Here is a 21,048-nt window from a genome sequence, read left to right as displayed (position 1 = left end):
GCCTCTGGTGCTGCCTCTGATGCTGTCCCTGGTCCTGCCTCTGGGGCAGTTCATGGTTCTGTCTCTGATGCTGCCTCTGGTGCAGTTTCTGGTTCTGCCTCTGATGCTTCCTCTCGTCCTGCCTCTGGTGCAGTTTCTGGTGATGTTTCTGGTTCTGTCTCTGATGCTGCTCCTGGTCCTGCCTCTGGTGCAGTTTCTGGTTCTGCCTCTGATGCTTCCTCTGGTCCTACCTCTGGTGCAGTTTCTGGTGCTGTTTCTGGTTCTGCCTCTGATGCTGCCCCTGGTCCTGCCTCTGGTGCAATTCCTAGTTCTGCCTCTGATGCTGCCTCTGCTCCTGCCTCTGGTGCTGTTTCTGGTTCTGTCTCTGATGCTGCCTCTGGTGCAGTTTCTGGTGGTGCCTCTTATGCTTCCTCTGCTCCTGCCTCTGGTGCAGTTTCTGGTGCTGTTTCTGGATCTGTCTCTGATATTGCCCCTGGTCCTGCCTCTAGGGCAGTTTCTGGTTCTGCCTCTGGTGATGACTCTGATGCTGCCTCTGCTCCTGCCTCTGGTGCTGTTTCTGGTTCTGTCTCTGATGCTTCCTCTGGTCCTGCCTCTGGTGCAGTTTCTGGTGCTGTTTCTTGTTCTGTCTCTGATGCTTCCTCTGGTCCTGCCTCTGGTGCAGTTTCTGGTGCTGTTTCTGGTTCAGTCTCTGATGCTACCCCTCGTCCTGCCTCTGGTGCAGTTTCTGGTTCTGCCTCTGGTGCTGCCTCTGATGCTGTCCCTGGTCCTGCCTCTGGTGCAGTTTATGGTTCTGTCTCTGGTGCTGCCTCTGATGCTGTCCCTGGTCCTGCCTCTGGTGCAGTTTATGGTTCTGTCTCTGATGCTGCCTCTGGTTCAGTTTCTGGTTCTGCCTCTGATGCTTCCTCTGGTCCTGCCTCTGGTGCAGTTTCTGGTGCTGTTTCTGGTTCTGTCTCTGATGCTGCCCCTGGTCCTGCCTCTGGTGCAATTTCTAGTTCTGCCTCTGGTGCTGCCTCTGATGCTGCCTCTGGTCCTGCCTCTGGTGCTGTTTCTGGTTCTGCCTCTGGTCCTGCCTCTGGTGCTGTTTCTGGTTCTGCCTCTGGTGCTGCCTCTTATGCTTCCTCTGGTCCTGCCTCTAGGGCAGTTTCTGGTTCTGTCTCTGATGCTGCCTCTACTCCTGCCTCTCGTGCTGTTTCTGGTTCTGTCTCTGATGCTTCCTCTAGTTCTGCCTCTGGTGAAGTTTCTAGAGCTGCCTCTGATGCTGCCTCTGGCGCAGTTTCTGGTGCTGTTTCTGGTTCTGTCTCTGATGCTGCATCTGGTCCAGTCTCTGGTGCAGTTTATGGTGCTGTCCCTGATGCTTCCTCTGGTCCTACCTCTGGTGCAGTCTCTGGTGCAGTTTCTGGTGCTGTCCCTGATGCTTCCTCTGGTCCTACCTCTGGTCCTGCCTCTGGTGCAGTTTCTGGTGGTGCCTCTTATGCTTCCTCTGGTCCTGCCTCTGGTGCAGTTTCTGGTGCTGTTTCTGGTTCTGTCTCTGATGCTGCCCCTGGTCCTGCCTCTGGTGCAGTTTCTGGTTCTGCCTCTGGTGCTGCCTCTGATGCTGCCTGTGCTCCTGCCTCTGGTGCTGTTTCTGGTTCTGTCTCTGATGCTTCTTCTGGTCTTGCCTCTGGTGCAGTTTCTGGTGCTGTTTCTTGTTCTGTCTCTGATGCTGCCCCTGGTCCTGCCTCTGGTGCAATTTCTAGTTCTGCCTCTGGTGCTGCCTCTGATGCTGCCTCTGGTCCTGCCTCTGGTGCTGTTTCTGGTTCGTCTCTGATGCTGCTTCTGGTGCAGTTTCTGGTGGTGCCTCTTTTGCTTCCTCTGGTCCTGCCTCTGGTGCAGTTTCTGGTGCTGTTTCTAGTTCTGTTTCTGATGCTGCCTCTGGTCCAGTCTCTGGTGCAGTTTCTGGTGCTGTCCCTGGTGCTTCCTCTGGTCCTACCTCTGGTGCAGTTTCTGGTGCTGTTTCTGGTTCTGTCTCTGATGTTGCCCCTGGTCCTGCCTCTAGGGCAGTTTCTGGTTCTGCCTCTGGTGATGACTCTGATGCTGCCTCTGCTCCTGCCGCTGGTGCTGTTTCTGGTTCTGTCTCTGATGCTTCCTCTGGTTCTGCCTCTGGTGAAGTTTCTAGAGCTGCCTCTGATGCTGCCTCTGGCGCAGTTTCTGGTGCTGTTTCTGGTTCTGTCTCTGATGCTGCATCTGGTCCAGTCTCTGGTGCAGTTTTTGGTGCTGTCCCTGATGCTTCCTCTGGTCCTACCTCTGGTGCAGTTTCTGGTGTTGTTTCTGGTTCTGTCTCTGATGCTTCCTCTGGTCCTGCCTCTGGTGCAGTTTCTGGTGCTGTTTCTGGCTTTGTCTCTGATGCTGCCCCTGGTCCTGCCTCTGGTGCAGTTTCTGGTTCTGCCTCTGATGCTTCCTCTGGTCCTGCCTCTGGTGCAGTTTCTGGTGCTGTTTCTGGTTCTGTCTCTGATGCTGCCCCTGGTCCTGCCTCTGGTGCAATTTCTAGTTCTGCCTCTGGTGCTGCCTCTGATGCTTCCTCTGGTCCTGCCTCTGGTGCAGTTTCTGGTGCTGTTTCTGGTTCTGTCTCTGATGCTGTCCCTGGTCCTGCCTCTGGTGCAGTTTCTGATGCTGTTTCTGGTTCAGTCTCTGATGCTGCCCCTGGTTCTGCCTCTGGTGCAGTCTCTGGTCCTGACTCTGGTGCAGTTTCTAGAGCTGCCTCTGAGGCTGCCTCTGGCGCAGTTTCTGGTGCTGTTTCTGGTTCTGTCTCTGATGCTGCTTCTGGTCCAGTCTCTGGTGCAGTTTCTGGTTCAGTCTCTGATGCTGCCCCTGGTCCTGCCTCTGGTGCAGTTTCTGGTTCTGCCTCTGGTGCTGCCTCTGATGCTGCCTCTGGTCCTGCCTCTGGTGCTGTTTCTGGTTCTGTCTCTGATGCTGCCTCTGGTCCTGCCTCTGGTGCTGTTTCTGGTTCTGTCTCTGGTCCTGCCTCTGGTGCAGTTTCTTGTGCTCTTTCTGGTTCTGTCTCTGATGCTGCCTCTGGTAAAGCCTCTGGTGCAGTTTCTGGTGCTGCCTCTGATGCTGCCTCTGGTGCAGTCTCTGGTCCTGCCCCTGGTGCAGTTTCTGGTGCTGTCTCTGATAATGCCTCTGGTCCTGCCTCTGGTGCTGCCTCTGATGCTGTCCCTGGTCCTGCCTCTGGTGCAGTTTATGGTTCTGTCTCTGATGCTGCCTCTGGTGCAGTTTCTGGTTCTGCCTCTGATGCTTCCTCTGGTCCTGCCTCTGGTGCAGTTTCTGGTGCAGTTTCTGGTGCTGCCCCTGATGCTGCCCCTGGTCCTGCCTCTGGTGCAATTTCTAGTTCTGCCTCTGATGCTGCCTCTGCTCCTGCCTCTGGTGCTGTTTCTGGTTCTGTCTCTGATGCTGCCTCTGGTGCAGTTTCTGGTGGTGCCTCTTATGCTTCCTCTGCTCCTGCCTCTGGTGCAGTTTCTGGTGCTGTTTCTGGATCTGTCCCTGATATTGCCCCTGGTCCTGCCTCTAGGGCAGTTTCTGGTTCTGCCTCTGGTGATGACTCTGATGCTGCCTCTGCTCCTGCCTCTGGTGCTGTTTCTGGTTCTGTCTCTGATGCTTCCTCTGGTCCTGCCTCTGGTGCAGTTTCTGGTGCTGTTTCTTGTTCTGTCTCTGATGCTTCCTCTGGTCCTGCCTCTGGTGCAGTTTCTGGTGCTGTTTCTGGTTCAGTCTCTGATGCTACCCCTCGTCCTGCCTCTGGTGCAGTTTCTGGTTCTGCCTCTGGTGCTGCCTCTGATGCTGCCTCTGGTCCTGCCTCTGGTGCTGTTTCTGGTTCTGTCTCTGATGCTGCCTCTGTTCCAGCCTCTGGTGCAGTTTCTGGTGCTGCCTCTGATGCTGCCTCTGGTGCAGTCTCTGGTCCTGCCCCTGGTGCAGTTTCTGGTGCTGTCTCTGATAATGCCTCTGGTCCTGCCTCTGGTGCTGCCTCTGATGCTGTCCCTGGTCCTGCCTCTGGTGCAGTTTATGGTTCTGTCTCTGATGCTGCCTCTGGTGCAGATTCTGGTTCTGCCTCTGATGCTTCCTCTGGTCCTGCCTCTGGTGCAGTTTCTGGTGCTGTTTCTGGTTCTGTCTCTGATGCTGCCCCTGGTCCTGCCTCTGGTGCAATTTCTAGTTCTGCCTCTGGTGCTGCCTCTGATGCTGCCTCTGGTCCTGCCTCTGGTGCTGTTTCTGGCTCTGTCTCTGATGCTGCCCCTGGTCCTGCCTCTGGTGCTGTTTCTGGTTCTGTCTCTGATGCTGCCTCTGGTGCAGTTTCTGGTGGTGCCTCTTATGCTTCCTCTGGTCCTGCTTCTAGGGCAGTTTCTGGTTCTGCCTCTGGTGATGACTCTGATGCTGCCTCTGCTCCTGCCTCTCGTGCTGTTTCTGGTTCTGTCTCTGATGCTGCCTCTGATGCTGCCTCTGGCGCAGTTTCTGGTGCTGTTTCTGGTTCTGTCTCTGATGCTGCCTCTGGTCCAGTCTCTGGTGCAGTTTCTGGTGCTGTCCCTGATGCTTCCTCTGGTCCTACCTCTGGTGCAGTTTATGGTGCTGTTTCTGGTTCTGTCTCTGATGCTTCCTCTGGTCCTGCCTCTGGTGCAATTTCTAGTTCTGCCTCTGGTGCTTCCTCTGGTCCTGCCTCTGGTGCAGTTTCTGGTGCTGTTTCTGGTTCAGTCTCTGATGCTGCCCCTGGTCCTGCCTCTGGTGCAATTTCTAGTTCTGCCTCTGGTTCTGTCCCTGATGCTTCCTCTGGTCCTGCCTATGGTGCAGTTTCTGGTGCAGTTTCTGGTTCTGCCTCTGGTGCTGCCTCTGATGCTGCCTCTGGTCCTGCCTCTGGTGCAGTTTCTAGTGCTGCCTCTGGTCCTGCCTCTGGTGCAGTTTCTGGTGCTGTTTCTGGTTCAGTCTCTGATGCTGCCCCTGGTTCTGCCTCTGGTGCAGTTTCTGGTTCTGCCTCTGGTGCTGCCTCTGATGCTGCCTCTGGTCCTGCCTCTGGTGCTGTTTCTGTTTCTGTCTCTGATACTGCCTCTGGTCAAGCCTCTGGTGCAGTTTCTGGTGCTTCCTCTGATGCTGCCCTTGGTCCTGCCTCTGGTGAAGTTTCTAGAGCTGCCTCTGATGCTGCCTCTGGCGTAGTTTCTGGTGCTGTTTCTGGTTCTGTCTCTGATGCTGCCTCTGGTCCAGTCTCTGGTGCAGTTTCTGGTGCTGTCCCTGATGCTTCCTCTGGTCCTACCTCTGGTGCAGTTTCTGTTGCTGTTTCTGGTTCTGTCTCTGATGCTTCCTCTGGTCCTGCCTCTGGTGCAGTTTCTGGTGCTGTTTCTGGTTCTGTCTCTGATGCTGCCCCTGGTCCTGCCTCTGGTGCAGTTTCTGGTGGTGCCTCTTATGCTTCCTCTGGTCCTACCTCTGGTGCAGTTTCTGGTGCTGTTTCTGGTTCTGTCTCTGATGCTTCCTCTGGTCCTGCCTCTGGTGCAGTTTCTGGTGCTGTTACTGGTTCTGTCTCTGATGCTTCCTCTGGTCCTGCCTCTGGTGCAGTTTCTGTTGCTGTTTCTGGTTCTGTCTCTGATGCTTCCTCTGGTCCTGCCTCTGGTGCAGTTTCTGGTGCTGTTTCTGGTTCTGTCTCTGATGCTGTCCCTGGTCCTGCCTCTGGTGCAGTTTCTGGTGGTGCCTCTTATGCTTCCTCTGGTCCTACCTCTGGTGCTGTTTCTGGTTCTGTCTCTGATGCTTCCTCTGGACCTGCCTCTGGTGCAGTTTCTGATGCTGTTTCTGGTTCTGTCTCTGATGCTTCCTCTGGTCCTGCCTCTGGTGCAGTTTCTGGTGCTGTTTCTGGTTCAGTCTCTGATGCTACCCCTGGTCCTGCCTCTGGTGCAGTTTCTGGTTATGCCTCTGGTGCTGCCTCTGATGCTGCCTCTGGTCCTGCCTCTGGTGCTGTTTCTGGTTCTGTCTCTGATGCAGCCTCTGGTCCTGCCTCTGGTGCTGTTTCTGGTTCTGTCTCTGATGCTTCCTCTGGTCCTGCCTCTGGTGCAGTTTCTGGTGCTGTTTCTGGTTCTGTCTCTGATGCTTCCTCTGGTCCTGCCTCTGGCGCAGTTTCTGGTGCTGTTTCTGGTTCTGTCTCTGATGCTGCCTCTGGTCCAGTCTCTGGTGCAGTTTCTGGTGCTGTCTCTGATGCTGCCCCTGGTCCTGCCTCTGGTGCAGTTTCTGGTGCTGCCTCTGGTGCAGTCTCTGGTCCTGCCCCTGGTCCTGCCTCTGGTGCTGCCTCTGGTGCTGCCTCTGGTGCAGTCTCTGGTTCTGCCTCTGGTGCAGTTTCTGGTGCTGTCTCTGATGCTGCCCCTGGTCCTGCCTCTGGTGCAGTTTCTGGTGCTGCCTCTGGTGCAGTCTCTGGTCCTGCCTCTGGTCCTGCCTCTGGTCCTGCCTCTGGTGCTGCCTCTGATGCTGCCCCTGGTCCTGCCTCTGGTGCAGTTTATGGTTCTGTCTCTGATGCTGCCTCTGGTGCAGTTTCTGGTGCTGCCTCTGATGCGGCCCCTGGTCCTGCCTCTGGTGCAGTTTCTGGTTCTGTCTCTGATGTTGCCTCTGGTCCTGCCTCTGGTGCTGTTTCTGGTTCTGTCTCTGATGATGCCTTTGATGCTTCCTCTGGTCCTGCCTCTGGTGCAGTTTTTGGTGCTGTTTCTGGTTCTGTCTCTGATGCTGCCCCTGGTCCTGCCTCTGGTGCAGTTTCTGGTGCTGTTTCTGGTTCTGTCTCTGATGCTGCCTCTGGTGCAATTTCTAGTTCTGCCTCTGGTGCTGTTTCTGGTTCTGTCTCTGATGCTGCCTCTGGTGCAGTTTCTGGTGGTGCCTCTTATGCTTCCTCTGGTCCTGCCTCTGGTGCAGTTTCTGGTGCTGTTTCTGGTTCTGTCTCTGATGCTGCCCCTGGTCCTGCCTCTAGGGCAGTTTCTGGTTCTGCCTCTGGTTCTGTCTCTGATGCTGCCCCTGGTCCTGCCTCTGGTGCTGTTTCTGGTTCTGTCTCTGATGCTTCCTCTGGTCCTGCTTCTGGTGCAGTTTCTGGTGCTGTTTCTTGTTCTGTCTCTGATGCTTCCTCTGGTCCTGCCTCTGGTGCAGTTTCTGGTGATGTTTCTGGTTCAGTCTCTGATGCTACCACTGGTCCTGCCTCTGGTGCAGTTTCTGGTTCTGCCTCTGGTGCTGCCTCTGATGCTGCCTCTGGTCCTGCCTCTGGTGCTGTTTCTGGTTCTGTCTCTGATGCTGCCTCTGGTCCAGCCTCTAGTGCAGTTTCTGGTGCTTCCTCTGATGCTGCCCTTGGTCTTGCCTCTGGTGAAGTTTCTAGAGCTGCCTCTGATGCTGCTTCTGGCGCAGTTTCTGGTTCTGTTTCTGGGTCTGTCTCTGATGCTGCCTCTGGTCCAGTCTCTGGTGCAGTTTCTTGTGCTGTCTTTGATGCTGCCCCTGGTCCTGCCTCTGGTGCAGTTTCTGGTGCTGCCTCTGATGCTGCCTCTGGTGCAGTTTCTGGTGCTGTCTCTGATAATGCCTCTGGTCCTGCCTCTGGTGCAGTTTCTGGTTCTGCCTCTGGTGCTGCCTCTGATGCTGTCCCTGGTCCTACCTCTGGTGCAGTTTATGGTTCTGTCTCTGATGCTGCCTCTGGTGCAGTTTCTGGTTCTGTCTCTGATGCTGCCCCTGGTCCTGCCTCTGGTGCAGTTTCTGGTGCAGCCTCTGGTGCAGTCTCTGGTCCTGCCTCTGGTGCAGTTTCTCGTGCTGCCTCTGATGCTTCCTCTGGTCCTGCCTCTGGTGCAGTTTCTGGTTCTGCCTCTGGTGCTGCCTCTGATGCTGTCCCTGGTCCTGCCTCTGGTGCAGTTTATGGTTCTGTCTCTGATGCTGCCTCTGGTGCAGTTTCTGCTTCTGTCTCTGATGCTGCCCCTGGTCCTGCCTCTGGTGCAGTTTCAGGTTCTGTCTCTGATGCTGCCTATGGTCCTGCCTCTGGTGCTGTTTCTGGTTCTGTCTCTGATGCTTCCTCTGCTCCTGCCTCTGGTGCAGTTTCTGGTGCTGTTTCTGGCTCTGTCTCTGATGCTGCCCCTGGTCCTGCCTCTAGGGAAGGTTCTGGTTCTGCCTCTGGTGATGACTCTGATGCTGCCTCTGCTCCTGCCTCTGGTGCTGTTTCTGGTTCTGTCTCTGATGCTGCCTCTGCTCCTGCCTCTGGTGCTGTTTCTGGTTCTGCCTCTGATGCTGCCCCTGGTGCTGCCTCTGGTGCAGTTTCTGGTGCTGTTTCTGGATCTGTCTCTGATGCTTCCTCTGCTCCTGCCTCTGGTGCAGTTTCTGGTGCTGTTTCTGGTTCCGTCTCTGATGCTGCCCCTGGTCCTGCCTCTGGTGCAGTTTCTGGTGCTGTTTCTGGTTCTGTCTCTGATGCTGCCCCTGGTCCTGCCTCTGGTGCAATTTCTAGTTCTGCCTCTGGTGCTGCCTCTGATGCTGCCTCTGGTCCTGCCTCTGGTGCTGTTTCTGGTTCTGTCTCTGATGCTGCCCCTGGTCCTGCCTCTGGTGCAGTTTCTGGTGCTGCTTCTGATGCTTTCTCTGGTCCTGCCTCTGGTGCAGTTTCTGGTGCTGTTTCTGGTTCTGTCTCTGATTTTGCCCCTGGTCCTGCCTCTAGGGCAGTTTCTGGTTCTGCCCCTGGTGATGACTCTCATGCTGCCTCTGCTCCTGCCTCTGGTGCTGTTTCTGGTTCTGTCTCTGATGCATCCTCTGGTCCTGCCTCTGGTGCAGTTTCTGGTGCTGTTTCTGGTTCTGTCTCTGATGCTTCCTCTGGTCCTGCCTCTGGTGCAGTTTCTGGTGCTGTTTATGGTTCAGTCTCTGATGCTGGCCCTGGTCCTGCCTCTGGTGCAGTTTCTGGTTCTGCCTCTAGTGCTGCCTCTGATGCTGACCCTGTTCCTGCCTCTGGTGCTGTTTCTGGTTCTGTCTCTGATGCTGCCTCTGGTCCAGCCTCTGGTGCAGTTTCTGGTGCTTCCTCTGATGCTGCCCTTGGTCCTGCCTCTGGTGAAGTTTCTAGAGCTGCCTCTGGTGCTGCCTCTGGTGCAGTCTCTGGTTCTGCCTCTGGTCCTGCCTCTGGTGCAGTTTCTGGTGCTGTCTCTGATAATGCCTCTGGTCCTGCCTCTGGTGCTGCCTCTGATGCTGCCCCTGGTCCTGCCTCTGGTGCAGTTTATGGTTCTGTCTCTGATGCTGCCTCTGGTGCAGTTTCTGGTTCTGTCTCTGATGCTGCCCCTGGTGCTGCCTCTGGTGCAGTTTCTGGTGCTGCCTCTGATGCGGCCCCAGGTCCTGCCTCTGGTGCAGTTTCTGGTTCTGTCTCTGATGTTGCCTCTGGTGCTGTTTCTGGTTCTGTCTCTGATGATGCCTTTGATGCTTCCTCTGGTTCTGCCTCTGGTGCAGTTTCTTGTGCTGTTTCTGGTTCTGTTTCTGATGCTGCCCCTGGTCCTGCCTCTGGTGCAGTTTCTGGTGCTGCCTCTGATAATGCCTCTGATGCTGCCTCTGATGCTGCCTCTGGTGCTGCCTTTGGTGCTGCCCCTGTTCCTGCCTCTGGTGCAGTTTCTGGTGCTGTTTCTGGTTCTGTCTCTGATGCTGCCCCTGGTCCTGCCTCTGGTGTAGTTTCTGGTGCTGCCTCTGATGCTTCCTCTGGTGCTGCCTCTGGTGCTGCCTCTGGTGCTGCCTCTGGTGCAGTTTCTGGTGCTGCCTCTGATGCTTCCTCTGGTGCTGCCTCTTGTGCAGTTTCTGGTTCTGCCTCTGATGCTTCCTCTGGTGCGGCCTCTGGTGCAGTTTCTGGTGCTGCCTCTGATGCTTTCACTGGTTCTGCCTCTGGTGCAGTTTCTGGTCCTGCCTCTGGTGCAGATTCTGGTGCTGTTTCTGGTTCAGTCTCTGATGCTGCATCTGATGCTGCCTCTGGTGCTGCCTCTGATGCTGCCTCTGGTGCAGTTTCTGGTCCTGTTTCTGGTGCTGCCTCTGATGATGTCTCTGGTACAGTTTCTGGTTCTGCCTCTGATGCTTCCTCTGGTCCTGCCTCTCGTGCAGTTTCTGGTGCTGTTTCTGGTTCTGTCTCTGATGCTGCCCCTGGTTCTGCCTCTGGTGCAGTTTCTGTTTCTGCCTCTGATGATGCCTCAGGTGCTGCCTCTGATGCTGCCCTGGTCCTGCCTCTCGTGCAGTTTCTGGTGCTGTTTCTGGTTCTGCCTCTGATGATGCCTCTGGTGCAGTTTCTGGTTCTGTCTCTGATGCTGCCTCTGGTGCTGCCTCTGATGTTGCATCTGATGCTACCTCTGGTGCTGCCTCTGGTGCTATTTCTGGTGCTGTCTCTGATGCTGCCTCTGGTGCAGTTTCTGTTGCTGCCTCTGGTGCTGCCTCTGATGCAGTCTCTGGTCCTTCCTCTGGTCCTGCCTCTGGTGCAGTTTCTGGTTCTGCCTCTGGTGCTGTCTCTCATGCTGCCTCTGGTGCTGCCTCTGATGCTGCCTCTGGTGCAGTTTCTGGTGCTGCCTCTGGTGCTGCCTCTGGTGCTGCCTCTGGTGCAGTCTCTGGTTCTGCCTCTGGTCCTGCCTCTGGTGCTGCCTCTGGTGCTGTCTCTCATGCTGCCTCTGGTGCTGCCTCTGATGTTGCCTCTGGTGCAGTTTCTGGTGCTGCCTCTGGTGCTGCCTCTGGTGCTGCCTCTGGTGCAGTCTCTGGTTCTGCCTCTGGTTCTGCCTCTGGTGCAGTCTCTGGTGGTGCCTCTGATGCTGCCTCTGGTGCTGTTTCTGATTCTGCCTCTGGTGCTGCCTCTGGTGCTGCCTCTGGTGCAGTCTCTGGTTCTGCCTCTGGTCCTGCCTCTGGTGCTGTTTCTGGTCCTGCCTCTGGTGCTGCCTCTGGTGCAGTCTCTGGTTCTGCCCCTGGTCCTGCCTCTGGTGCTGCCTCTGGTGCTGCCTCTGGTGCAGTCTCTGGTCCTGCCCCTGGTCCTGCCTCTGGTGCTGCCTCTGGTGCAGTCTCTGGTTCTGCCCCTGGTCCAGCCTCTGGTGCTGCCTCTGGTGCAGTGTCTGGTTCTGCCCCTGGTCCTGCCTCTGGTGCCGCCTCTGGTGCAGTCTCTGGTTCTGCCCCTGGTCCTGCCTCTGGTGCTGCCTCTGGTGCTGTCTCTGGTTCTGCCTCTGGTGCTGCCTCTGGTGCTGCCTCTGGTGCTGTCTCTGGTTCTGCCTCTGGTGCTGCCTCTGATGCTGCCTCTGGTGCAGTTTCTGGTCCTGCCCCTGGTCCTGCCTCTGATGCTGCCTCTGGTGCTGCCTCTGGTGCAGTCTCTGGTTCTGCCCCTGGTCCTGCCTCTGGTGCTGCCTCTGGTGCAGTCTCTGGTTCTGCCCCTGGTCCTGCCTCTGGTGCTGCCTCTGGTGCAGTCTCTGGTTCTGCCCCTGGTCCTGCCTCTGGTGCTGCCTCTGGTGCTGCCTCTGGTGCAGTCTCTGGTCCTGCCCCTGGTCCTGCCTCTGGTGCTGCCTCTGGTGCAGTCTCTGGTTCTGCCCCTGGCCCAGCCTCTGGTGCTGCCTCTGGTGCAGTGTCTGGTTCTGCCCCTGGTACTGCCTCTGGTGCTGCCTCTGGTGCAGTCTCTGGTTCTGCCCTTGGTCCTGCCTCTGGTGCTGCCTCTGGTGCTGCCTCTGGTGCTGTCTCTGGTTCTGCCTCTGGTGCTGCCTCTGGTGCTGCCTCTGGTGCTGTCTCTGGTTCTGCCTCTGGTGCTGCCTCTGATGCTGCCTCTGGTGCAGTTTCTGGTCCTGCCCCTGGTCCTGCCTCTGATGCTGCCTCTGGTGCTGCCTCTGGTGCAGTCTCTGGTTCTGCCCCTGGTCCTGCCTCTGGTGCTGCCTCTGGTGCTGCCTTTGGTGCAGTCTCTGGTCCTGCTCCTTGTCCTGCCTCTGATGCTGCCTCTGGTGCTGCCTCTGGTGCTGCCTTTGGTGCAGTCTCTGGTCCTGCCCCTGGTCCTGCCTCTGATGCTGCCTCTGGTGCTGCCTCTGGTGCTGTTTCTGGTCCTGCCTCTGGTGCTGCCTTTGGTGCAGTCTCTGGTCCTGCCCCTTGTCCTGCCTCTGATGCTGCCTCTGGTGCTGCCTCTGGTGCTGCCTTTGGTGCAGTCTCTGGTCCTGCCCCTGGTCCTGCCTCTGATGCTGCTTCTGGTGCTGCCTCTGGTGCTGTTTCTGGTCCTGCCTCTGTTGCTGCCTCTGGTGCAGTCTCTGGTTCTGCCCCTGGTCCTGCCTCTGGTGCTGCCTCTGGTGCAGTCTCTGGTTCTGCCTCTGGTCCTGCCTCTGGTGCTGCCTCTGGTGCTGTCTCTGGTTCTTCCTCTGGTGCTGCCTCTGATGCTGCCTCTGGTGCAGTTTCTGGTCCTGCCCCTGGTCCTGCCTCTGATGCTGCCTCTGGTGCTGCCTCTGGTGCTGCCTCTGGTGCAGTCTCTGGTTCTGCCCCTGGTCCTGCCTCTGGTGCTGCCTCTGGTGCTGCCTTTGGTGCAGTCTCAGGTCCTGCCTCTGGTCCTGCCTCTGATGCTGCCTCTGGTGCTGCCTCTGGTGCTGCCTTTGGTGCAGTCTCTGGTCCTGCCCCTGGTCCTGCCTCTGATGCTGCCTCTGGTGCTGCCTCTGGTGCTGCCTCTGGTGCAGTCTCTGGTTCTGCCCCTGGTCCTGCCTCTGGTGCTGCCTCTGGTGCTGCCTTTGGTGCAGTCTCTGGTCCTGCCTCTGATGCTGCCTCTGGTGCTGCCTCTGGTGCTGCCTCTGGTGTAGTCTCTGGTTCTGCCCCTGGTCCAGCCTCTGGTGCTGCCTCTGGTGCAGTGTCTGGTTCTGCCCCTGGTCCTGCCTCTGGTGCTGCTTCTGGTGCAGTCTCTGGTTCTGCCCCTGGTCCTGCCTCTGGTGCTGCCTCTGGTGCTGTCTCTGGTTCTGCCTCTGGTGCTGCCTCTGGTGCTGCCTCTGGTGCTGTCTCTGGTTCTGCCTCTGGTGCTGCCTCTGATGCTGCCTCTGGTGCAGTTTCTGGTCCTGCCCCTGGTCCTGACTCTGATGCTGCCTCTGGTGCTGCCTCTGGTGCAGTCTCTGGTTCTGCCCCTGGTCTTGCCTGTGGTGCTGCCTCTGGTGCAGTCTCTGGTTCTGCCCCTGGTCCTGCCTCTGGTGCTGCCTCTGGTGCAGTCTCTGGTTCTGCCCCTGGTCCTGCCTCTGGTGCTTCCTCTGGTGCTGCCTCTGGTGCAGTCTCTGGTCCTGCCCCTGGTCCTGCCTCTGGTGCTGCCTCTGGTGCAGTCTCTGGTTCTGCCCCTGGTCCTGCCTCTGGTGCTGCCTCTGGTGCAGTCTCTGGTTCTGCCCCTGGTCCTGCCTCTGGTGCTGCCTCTGGTGCAGTCTCTGGTTCTGCCCCTGGTCCTGCCTCTGGTGCTGCCTCTGGTGCAGTCTCTGGTTCTGCCCCTGGTCCAGCCTCTGGTGCTGCCTCTGGTGCAGTGTCTGGTTCTGCCCCTGGTCCTGCCTCTGATGCTGCCTCTGGTGCAGTCTCTGGTTCTGCCCCTGGTCCTGCCTCTGGTGCTGCCTCTGGTGCTGTCTCTGGTTCTGCCTCTGGTGCTGCCTCTGGTGCTGCCTCTGGTGCTGTGTCTGGTTCTGCCTCTGGTGCTGCCTCTGATGCTGCCTCTGGTGCAGTTTCTGGTCCTGCCCCTGGTCCTGCCTCTGATGCTGCCTCTGGTGCTGTCTCTGGTGCAGTCTCTGGTTCTGCCCCTGGTCCTGCCTCTGCTGCTGCCTCTGGTGCTGCCTTTGGTGCAGTCTCTGGTCCTGCCCCTTGTCCTGCCTCTGATGCTGCCTCTGGTGCTGCCTCTGGTGCTGCCTTTGGTGCAGTCTCTGGTCCTGCCCCTGGTCCTGCCTCTGATGCTGCCTCTGGTGCTGCCTCTGGTGCTGTTTCTGGTCCTGCCTCTGGTGCTGCCTCTGGTGCAGTCTCTGGTTCTGCCCCTGGTCCTGCCTCTGGTGCTGCCTCTGGTGCAGTCTCTGGTTCTGCCCCTGGTCCTGCCTCTGGTGCTGCCTCTGGTGCTGCCTCTGGTGCAGTCTCTGGTCCTGCCCCAGGTCCTGCCTCTGGTGCTGCCTCTGGTGCAGTCTCTGGTTCTGCCCCTGGTCCTGCCTCTGGTGCTGCCTCTGGTTCAGTCTCTGGTTCTGCCCCTGGTCCAGCCTCTGGTGCTGCCTCTGGTGCAGTGTCTGGTTCTGCCCCTGGTCCTGCCTCTGGTGCTGCCTCTGGTGCAGTCTCTAGCTCTGCCCCTGGTCCTGCCTCTGGTGCTGCCTCTGGTGCAGTCTCTGGTTCTGCCCCTGGTCCTGCCTCTGGTGCTGCCTCTGGTGCTGCCTCTGGTGCAGTCTCTGGTCCTGCCCCTGGTCCTGCCTCTGGTGCTGCCTCTGGTGCAGTCTCTGGTTCTGCTCCTGGTCCTGCCTCCGGTGCTGCCTCTGGTGAAGTCTCTGGTTCTGCCCCTCGTCCAGCCTCTGGTGCTGCCTCTGGTGCAGTGTCTGGTTCTGCCCCTGGTCCTGCCTCTGGTGCTGCCTCTGGTGCAGTCTCTGGTTCTGCCCCTGGTCCTGCCTCTGGTGCTGCCTCTGGTGCTGCCTCTGGTGCTGTCTCTGGTTCTGCCTCTGGTGCTGCCTCTGGTGCTGCCTCTGGTGCTGTCTCTGGTTCTGCCTCTGGTGCTGCCTCTGATGCTGCCTCTGGTGCAGTTTCTGGTCCTGCCCCTGGTCCTGCCTCTGATGCTGCCTCTGGTGCTGCCTCTGGTGCAGTCTCTGGTTCTGCCCCTGGTCCTGCCTCTGGTGCTGCCTCTGGTGCAGTCTCTGGTTCTGCCCCTGGTCCTGCCTCTGGTGCTGCCTCTGGTGCAGTCTCTGGTTCTGCCCCTGGTCCTGCCTCTGGTGCTGCCTCTGGTGCAGTCTCTGGTTCTGCCCCTGGTCCTGCCTCTGGTGCTGCCTCTGGTGCAGTCTCTGGTTCTGCCCCTGGTCCAGCCTCTGGTGCTGCCTCTGGTGCAGTGTCTGGTTCTGCCCCTGGTCCTGCCTCTGGTGCTGCCTCTGGTGCAGTCTCTGGTTCTGCCCCTGGTCCTACCTCTGGTGCTGCCTCTGGTGCTGTCTCTGGTTCTGCCTCTGGTGCTGCCTCTGGTGCTGCCTCTGGTGCTGTCTCTGGTTCTGCCTCTGGTGCTGCCTCTGATGCTGCCTCTGGTGCAGTTTCTGGTCCTGCCCCTGGTCCTGCCTCTGATGCTGCCTCTGGTGCTGCCTCTGGTGCTGCCTCCTGTGCAGTCTCTGGTTCTGCCCCTGGTCCTGCCTCTGGTGCTGCCTCTGGTGCTGCCTTTGGTGCAGTCTCTGGTCCTGCCCCTGGTCCTGCCTCTGATGCTGCCTCTGGTGCTGCCTCTGGTGCTGCCTTTGGTGCAGTCTCTGGTCCTGCCCCTGGTCCTGCCTCTGATGCTGCCTCTGGTGCTGCCTCTGGTGCTGCCTCTGGTTCAGTCTCTGGTTCTGCCCCTGGTCCTGCCTCTGGTGCTGCCTCTGGTGCTTCCTTTGGTGCAGTCTCTGGTCCTGCCCCTGGTCCTGCCTCTGATGCTGCCTCTGGTGCTGCCTCTGGTGCTGCCTCTGGTGCAGTCTCTGGTTCTGCCCCTGGTCCAGCCTCTGGTGCTGCCTCTGGTGCAGTGTCTGGTTCTGCCCCTGGTCCTGCCTCTGGTGCTGCCTCTGGTGCAGTCTCTGGTTCTGCCCCTGGTCCTGCCTCTGGTGCTGCCTCTGGTGCTGCCTCTGGTGCTGTCTCTGGTTCTGCCTCTGGTGCTGCCTCTGGTGCTGCCTCTGGTGCTGTCTCTGGTTCTGCCTCTGGTGCTGCCTCTGATGCTGCCTCTGGTGCAGTTTCTGGTCCTGCCCCTGGTCCTGCCTCTGATGCTGCCTCTGGTGCTGCCTCTGTTGCAGTCTCTGGTTCTGCCCCTGGTCCTGCCTCTGGTGCTGCCTCTGGTGCTGCCTTTGGTGCAGTCTCTGGTCCTGCCCCTGGTCCTGCCTCTGATGCTGCCTCTGGTTCTGCCCCTTGTCCTGCCTCTGATGCTGCCTCTGGTGCTGCCTCTGGTGCTGCCTCTGGTGCTGTCTCTGGTTCTGCCCCTGGTCCTGCCTCTGGTGCTGCCTCTGGGGCAGTCTCTGGTTCTGCCCCTGGTCCTGCCTCTGATCCTGCCTCTGATGCTGCCTCTGGTGCAGTCTCTGGTTCTGCCCCTGGTCCTGCCTCTGATGCTGTCTCTGGTGCTGCCTCTGGTGCAGTCTCTGGTTCTGCCCCTGGTCCTGCCTCTGATGCTGCCTCTGATGCTGCCTCTGGTGCTGCCTCTGATGCTGCCTCTGGTGCTGCCTCTGGTGCTGCCTCTGGTTCTGCCCCTGGTCCTGCCTCTGATTCTGCCTCTGATGCTGCCTCTGGTGCTACCTTTGGTGCAGTCTCTGGTTCTGCCCCTGGTCCTGCCTCTGATGCTGCCTCTGGTTCTGCCCCTGGTCCTGCCTCTGGTGCTGCCTCTGTGCAGTCTCTGGTTCTGCCCCTGGTTCTGCCTCTGGTGCAGTCTCTGGTTCTGCCCCTGGTCCTGCCTCTGATGCTGCCTCTGGTGCTGCCTCTGGTACAGTCTCTGGTTCTGCCCCTGGTCCTGCCTCTGGTGCTGCCTCTGGTGCAGTCTCTGGTTCTGCCCCTGGTCCTGCCTCTGATGCTGCCTCTGATGCTGCCTCTGGTGCAGTCTCTGGTTCTGCCCCTGGTCCTGCCTCTGGTGCTGCCTCTGGTGCTGCCTCTGGTGCAGTGTCTGGTTCTGCCCCTGGTCCTGCCTCTGATGCTGCCTCTGATGCTGCCTCTGGTGCTGCCTCTGATGCTGCCTCTGGTGCTGCCTCTGGTGCTGCCTCTGGTGCAGTCTCTGGTTCTGCTCCTGGTCCTGCCTCTGATGCTGCCTCTGGTGCTGCCTTTGGTGCAGTCTCTGGTTCTGCCCCTGGTCCTGCCTCTGGTGCTGCCTCTGGTGCTGCCTTTGGTGCAGTCTCTGGTTCTGCCCCTGGTCCTGCCTCTGATGCTGCCTCTGGTGCTGCCTTTGGTGCAGTCTCTGGTTCTGCCCCTGGTCCTGCCTCTGATGCTGCCTCTGGTGCTGCCTTTGGTGCAGTCTCTGGTTCTGCCCCTGGTCCTGCCTCTGATGCTGCCTCTGGTGCTGCCTCTGATGCTGCCTCTGGTGCTGCCTCTGGTGCTGCCTCTGGTGTAGTCTCTGGTTCTGCCCCTGGTCCTGCCTCTGATGCTGCCTCTGGTGCTGCCTCTGATGCTGCCTCTGGTGCTGCCTCTGGTGCTGCCTCTGGTGCAGTCTTTGGTTCTGCCTCTGATGCTGCCTCTGGTGCTGCCTTTGGTGCAGTCTCTGGTTCTGCCCCTGGTCCTGCCTCTGGTGCTCTTTCTCATTCTGTATCTGATAATGCCTTAGCTGCCTCTGATGCTTTTCCTGGTACTGGCTCTTGCACTGCCTATAGTTCTACATCTGGCTCTGCCTCTGCGCCTTTAATTTCCACAGCGCTTTACAGACATCATCACTGTCCCCATTGGGCCTCACAATCTAAATTTTGATATTCATATAGATGAATAGTCATTCTCAGGCTTTATATTTCCAAACTTCCAGATATTCAATTTATAGAAGACTTATTCCATAGTTTATTCGATTGCTTCCCTGCGCCTTTGAATCATCTACTGAATTTACAGGAGGTTTTTAATAATGATGATGGTTCATCTTATCGGTCAGCGTTCATCCGACGTGTGTCCTGGATCAGAAGGACTCGTGACCCCATATTAAACCATAAAGAAAAATATATGAAATATGAAATAGTTCACAATTTTCTCCTTATCCGGGGCGAACAACCTCATTAACCCCTTCTCACCACAAACAATTTCCTCCCATTATTTTTCCATCCACATAGACGTCTGAGGGCTTGTTTTTTTGTGGGACGAGTTGTACTTTTGAATGACTCCATTCATTTTATCTTTTGATGCAATGGAAAAAGGGACACAAATTCCAAGTGCATTGAAATTGCAAAAAAAAAGTGGAACTCCTCAATTGTTTTTTGGGTATTCTATTTCCCATGTTCACTATACGGTAAATCTGACCTGCCATTATGATTCCCCAGGTCAGTACAAGTACACAGATACCAAACATGTATAGTTATTTTTGTTTCAGTGGTGAAAAAAAAATCTGAATTTTGTAAGAAAAAAAAAATTTGGCAAAAAAAACAACTAATTTTGCTTATGTCGTCATCATTGTCTGAGCCCCAAAATGTTAGTTTAATAAAATTTTAATCTAAAAAAAAAAAAAAATTATTTCGCTTTGCAGTCACTATTACATCATGTGTCCAGTTCAACATGAAAAGTTTGGTGACAGGTCCTAATCAATAATCAATATCGAACATGTGTATTTTTTTTATTTTTAATTTGGGGTAAATGGGTCTGATTCAAGTTTTTAAGCGTTTTTTTATATTTTTCTTATTAAAATTTATTCTCATTTTATTTTTTTCTCCTCCTGGGGTACATGAACCTCAGTGCATAATAAAATGTATGATCTCCTTTAAAGCCGAGCCAATGCCTGGGCTTCACAGTAGTACCAAGATGGCAGGGTCGGAGGCCATAGTATCTCAATGGCAGAAAAGGGGCAGGTGTTTGGGTGTTTGTTCGCAAGGACATCTGGGAGGTTAAACTGTTACGATTGGAGCTGGATGCAATAACAAGTGACTGTCCGGCGCCAACTGTGTGTCACAGCTGGCACCTGCACTGTATGGAGCACAGCACCAAAGGGTTAATACTGTATACTGTATATCTGTAATATTTTTTCCCATTAGTATTAGAATGAATTGAACCTGATTAAAAAAAAAATCAATTGTACATAAAGATAATCAGCGATGGAAGTTTCTTCTGACATTGTATAGAAATGGGAAAGTTAATATATTTTATATATCTTTTATATTTGGTTTTTTTTGGTGGGTTATAAACATGATACATGTGCGATGTGTTATTGTAACATTCTGTGTAATTCTTTGTATCATTCTGTGTGATTTCATTGGACTGAAGTTGTTTTCGCAAAGATACTGTAAATATTTTTGTATTGTAGAAAGTTTAGCAAAATAAAAAAGTTAAAAAAAAGTTTTGATGTTCTAATACATGGCTGATAGATAGGAGTTTGCTTCTGTGAGATACAGAAATGTAGCTGACACCAAAGCAGAGATGTAACAAAGCTGAGTATTTTTTTTGTATCACAATGGAAAAATGAAACAATTCGCTGTCGGCTTCAGTTCTGCAACATTTGTAACTTTACACAAAAAAAATGAAAAAAGGAAGCAACAGAAGAAATGTGAGTCTTATCTATTCAGAGGCTTCTTCATCTTTTCCCAGCGAGGATGTTGATGTGGTTACCTCTAACTAGAAGCAAATATGTGCTCACGGCTTTCTGTATTATAGAGGGTCTCCTTCTATTTCCCCTCATACAAGACAATTGCCTTCTGCGTTGGGGTTGATGTTTCCACCATCTGCATCAGTCCCACACGTTCCCCTCCATGTTTTATACCTTCTTCCCTAATGACACTTGCAGATATGATAACTGGTAATATCAGCTCAGGATGTGCCGTCTGCATATACGTCTGATAATGAATTTTCTTGCAGGTGCAGGGGTCTCCGTGCCCCTGGGCTCTGATGCCAAAAAATGAGCATACATGAGCCAATCGGCCATATAAGTGGGCAGCAGCGCTTCACAATGGGCAATAGGAAACTTCTCAGAGCACCATCCTCAAAGTTTCAAATTTTGGTAGCCAAACATGACATATGGTCACATACTGTTTTATGCCAGAAGCTCAAAAACATAATATCCTTGTGGTATAAAACTATGAAAGTGTGAATACTAAGATCCCTGCTGGTCCAGGGCAGTTAAGGGATAAATGGCAGCTTGGTTGGTGGTCTTGGCATCATTTGCCTATTCTGTTGGAGTGCTCCATACCAAAAGCCCAGTTGATCTAGCATAGTGAGGTCATTATTGTCAGCATCCCTGATGATCTAGGGTATCATCAGCATACCTGATGGTCTAGCATAGTGAGATAGTTATTATCAGCATCCCTGGTGGTCTAGGGTATTGTCAGCATCCCTGTTGGTCTAACATAGGGAAGTAGTTATTGTCAGCATTTCTGGTGGTCTAGGGTGGGGAAAGGTTAATATAATCATTCCTGGTGGTCTAAGATATTGTCCGCATCCTTGGTGATCTATCATAGTGAGCTAGTCATTGTCAGCATCCCTGGTGGTCTAGCATAATGAGGTAGTTATTGTCAGCATTTCTGGTGGTCTAGGGTGGGGAAAGGTTAATATAATCATCCCTGGTGGTCTAGAGTATTGTCAGCACCCCTGGTGGTCTAGGGTTGACAAAGGTTAATATAATCATCCATGGTGGTGTAGGGAAGTACAGGGTTGTCTATATGTGGTAGCAGATTATAGAATTTGTCCAATCACAGTGGGGATTAAGTCCCTTATGACTGATGTAAATGTAACATCTGCACCTGTCGTCAATTATCAATCAAAACGGTTAGTTACTGGCAACTCTATTATCAAGGTTCGATAGGAAGTGCACAGTCTCAGTCTCAGTTGTAAGGGATGGAAGTAAGATCATTAACAAAGAGAAACCCAATTTAATTGTTCCGTTGGGGCCTCTTTATTCTACCCCAACCATCGTAACTCCTCAGTCTGAATAGGAGAAATTATCTGGATTCCTTAATAGAATCTCATAGAAATAATGAAGTCAAAGAATGAGAGAACATTACCTAGGTCTTCAATGATGCAGAAACTCCAAATTCTTATGAAGACTTTATGAAAGTAAAATAATAAAAAGCTGAAGTGGGAGGGCGGCCAATTCTGAGAAATCCCCTGCCTGGAAACCAAGATGAAGAGGATGTCTGTAAAGGTTTCTGTAAAAAGCAAAGCTTTCTGATTCATATAAAGCACACATACAGTTGATCTCTCCAAGAGACCACCACCTTGGGAAGACCACCTCCTTATCCAGATCTGATGTCCTGTAATGTATTGCCTGGTCCACCATATATTATACAT

The 21,048-nt window shown here is 55.2% G+C and overlaps 1 protein-coding gene across 1 annotated transcript in view; it reads right to left on the bottom strand.

Annotated features, from left to right (window-relative positions):
* The window catches only part of LOC141171960 (uncharacterized), a 64,824-nt gene extending 44,025 nt beyond the window's left edge, over window positions 1-20,799 (bottom strand). Inside the window, exon 1 of the mRNA XM_073655693.1 lies at window positions 20,763-20,799. The gene's annotated coding sequence lies outside the window, so the exon portion shown is untranslated. The remainder of the gene's footprint in view (window positions 1-20,762) is intronic.
* Window positions 20,800-21,048: the final 249 nt, after the last annotated feature.

Source organism: Phyllobates terribilis, unplaced genomic scaffold (genome assembly GCF_046119375.1).
Source record: "Phyllobates terribilis strain yellow unplaced genomic scaffold, ASM4611937v1 Scaffold_12__6_contigs__length_324123572, whole genome shotgun sequence".
Taxonomy (NCBI): domain Eukaryota; kingdom Metazoa; phylum Chordata; class Amphibia; order Anura; family Dendrobatidae; genus Phyllobates; species Phyllobates terribilis.
Note: the sequence above shows the minus strand (reverse complement) of the source record. Positions and strands in the feature narration are given on the sequence as shown.